The sequence below is a fragment of the Sorex fumeus genome, unplaced genomic scaffold (genome assembly GCF_029834395.1).
Source record: "Sorex fumeus unplaced genomic scaffold, SorFum_2.1 ptg000019l, whole genome shotgun sequence".
NCBI classification, from domain to species: Eukaryota; Metazoa; Chordata; class Mammalia; order Eulipotyphla; family Soricidae; genus Sorex; species Sorex fumeus.
The window spans coordinates 36678817-36682085 of record NW_026606076.1 but is presented as its reverse complement, the minus strand read 5'-3'; positions in this window follow the sequence as shown (position 1 = coordinate 36682085).

Sequence of the window (3269 nt, the reverse complement as noted above, 5' to 3'; positions counted from 1 at the left end):
GCAAGGACAGGTCCTGCATTCCTGGCCTATCTCTGACTGCAGGAATTCAAATTCTATATAAATAATGTGAACTTTGTGAGAAAGATACAGGCAGGGGGCAGGGATGAGGCCCAGCTGGTAGATAGAGGGCAGGGCAGGGTTGCTGGTACCTGGGGCCTCCTGGTGCAAACCTGAGCCAGAAGTACAGGCTACAATTTCAAAGGTCTGCAGCGGTCTGGAAGAGCTGAGAGTGAGTGTCAGGGCACTTGCATGAACGCAAAAGACTTAACTTCAGGACTTGAATTGCCAAGGAATGATCCCGGAGCACGCTGGGTTTGGCAAAATCCCACATAGCCAATCCTCCTCCTGCCCAAATAAAGGCAATGAGGAGTTACCTGACAACAGAAGATGTGTGAAATCTAGTAATATATTCTGAACGCTCAGACCTCTGGATTTGTTGTTTTGTTTTGGGACCACATCCAGAAATGCTCAGAGCTTACAGGCCAGGTTTTCAGACTATGATTTTACTCCTATGGTTATGTGATTTTATAAAAGAAAAAGAGGATGAAATATTATATTTGGATCCAGAGTGATAGTACAGTTGGCAGGGCATATGTTCAATCCCTGGCATCACATACAGTACCCCAAGCACTGCCAGGAGTGATTCCTGAGTGCCAAGCTAGAAATAACACCTGAGCATTACCGCTGTGTTCCAAAAAGAAAAAAGAAAAAAGAAAATTAAATTTAACCCAAATGAGATTTTAAAGTCCATAATTTCGCTAAGAGCCTCCAACTCCAACTCCTTCATTTTCCCCTAACAGCCATCTGTTGAAAGGGCTCTAGAAATTTCACATGTAAGAACTTTCCATGAAGGCATAAACAGGAGAGAGCACACCAGACTGAAGCAGATGCCAGCCACCTGGAAGGCCAGAAGGCCTTCCCTTGTATCCAGTGTCCACTAGTCCCCTGAGCACAGAGCAGGATACAGACCTCAAGTACTACCAGGTGTGGCCCCAAATCTCACCTCATCTTCTCCCCAGGTAGTGAGATACCCCCAAGGAGAGGAGCTCAGAGGGCTGAGCACCTGATTTACCTTTGGGGGACATGGCATGGCTCCCCCTGCATCTCAGACACACAGACACAATAGGGGGAGAGTCTCTGACTATCTCCAAGTTTGTAGCAAATGAAGCGGGTGAGGGGGAGAGGGAAAGACAGGAGAAACACTCCAACTCCAAAAAGATGCATAAAAAATTCTCATGTGTCAAGACAAATTCTGAAGTGGGAGGGTTGGAGTCATACCTAGTGATGCTCAGGGGACAATATCACCTAGTGATGTTGTGCCAGGGATAACTCTGGTAACCACAAGAAAGACAAATGCCCTCCTGGCTGTACTACTGCCCCAGCCCCTAAGAGTGAGACATTTAGAACCTATTGCAGCTGGTCCCTGGAAAACCCCTTTCTTCAAGTACTCACTTCAACAGCAGGGCACACTCCTGGTCTTGGAGAGATGGACAGTGGAGATGCTTGGAATCTGGACAGGTGAGGCAGAAATTCTTTTTTTCTGAGGAAATATAATCACATAGGGTTAGCAAAGCTAATAAGTTGGTAGGGTGCTTTTCTTTCAAGCAGCTAAGCTGGGGTCAATATGCAACAGGACATAGGCTCACTCACTCCAGCACTGCTAAAAATGATGCATGAACTCAGAACCAAGAGTAACCCTTGAGCACTGAGTGTTGCTGTGGCCAAAAAAAGTATAATAAATCAAGTAATGAAGACATTTCTGGGGCCGGAACGATGGTACAGCAGGTAGGGAATTTGCCTTCCATGCGGCCAACCTGGGTTCGATTCCCAAAGTCCCATATAGTCTCCCAGTATTGCCAGGAGTGATTCTTGAATGCAAAGCCTGAGTAAACCCTGAGCATCGCTGGGTGTGACCCTAAAAATCTAAAAAAGAGAAATTTCTGTGGAAAGAGTTTGGAGACACAGTATAGCAGGTGAGGTGCTTGTCTTGCACTCGGCCAAATCAAGTTTGAATCCTGGCATCCCATACGGTGCCCTGAACCCCGCCAGGAGTGATCCGTGAGTAGGAGAAGTAACTGAGTCTTGCAGTTGTATTTCCTACAGACTAAATAATTATTTCATTAAACGAATAAAGTTGTGGTGGCCAATAGTGATCCTAAATTGCATTATTAGAGGGGTTAGGGCACACTCTGGAAGTGCCCAAGCTACTTCCTGCTAAGATTGCATATTTGGCTGCAAGACCCACTGTAGCACCACCCTGATGCACCCCTCCAGACCGCAACCTGAGTTGGCTTAAAGTTCCACACCTTGGGGCCTGAGTGACAGCATAGACAAATGAGCATTTCTTTTGAAGGTGGCCAACGTGGGTTTAATTCTGGCCATCGCTTTTGGTTCCTAGCACCACTAGGAGTGCTTGCTGAATTTAGAACCAGGAGTAACCATAATGCCTCGCTTGGTGTGACCCAAAATGCAAAATAAATTTAAAAAAGAAAGAGAAGCTCCCCACCTCCCTGAACTCCCAGAACCCACTGAATGCACAAGGACAAGTGAAAATCATAGACTCTGCCAAATGCTTTTAAGCCCCAAGCATATGAAGAATGTGCCCAGTCCCACCCCCCATCCAGACCTGACACCCCCAAGAACGACAGGACAGAGGGTAGGGTATTTTTCCTTCATGCTGCTGACCCAGATATGGGGTACTCTGAGCAACCCCAGGAGTGACCCCAGAGCACAGCCAGGTGGGGCTCAACACCCCCCCACGAGGAAAAAGAATGCGCCCCCAGGTCCCTTTGATGAGGGAATCCCACGCTTTAGCACTATTCCACAATCAGCCTAAGGAATGAAAGGGGGCCAGTAACGGGATGTCCTGGGGACACTGCTGGGATGATCCACCCACCCCTGTGACTGACCAGGTGCTGGTCGTCGCCCTGAAACTAAATTAACACTGAGGTGCCCTCACCCGCCCCATCAGATCTGGGGGAGACTGAGGCTCCCTCTAGCTCTGACTCTTTCTCCTTTGTGAGGGGCCCGAGCAACGGGTCAGCAGGGAGGGCGCTGGCCCCACATCCCGACACCCCAAAGGGTCCTCGGATCCCCAGGGAGGGAGTCCTGAGCACCACCGGGTAAGGGGCTAAAACACATAAAAAAAAAACTAAAACAACTTTTGTTTCCACTTTTCTTCGTTCGGTTATTGTCCTTGTTTCTGGAGCTTTCAGAACGACCTTAGCGCTTTAGATTCGTTTTTCTCCTCCAACACGTGCTTCCTCTAC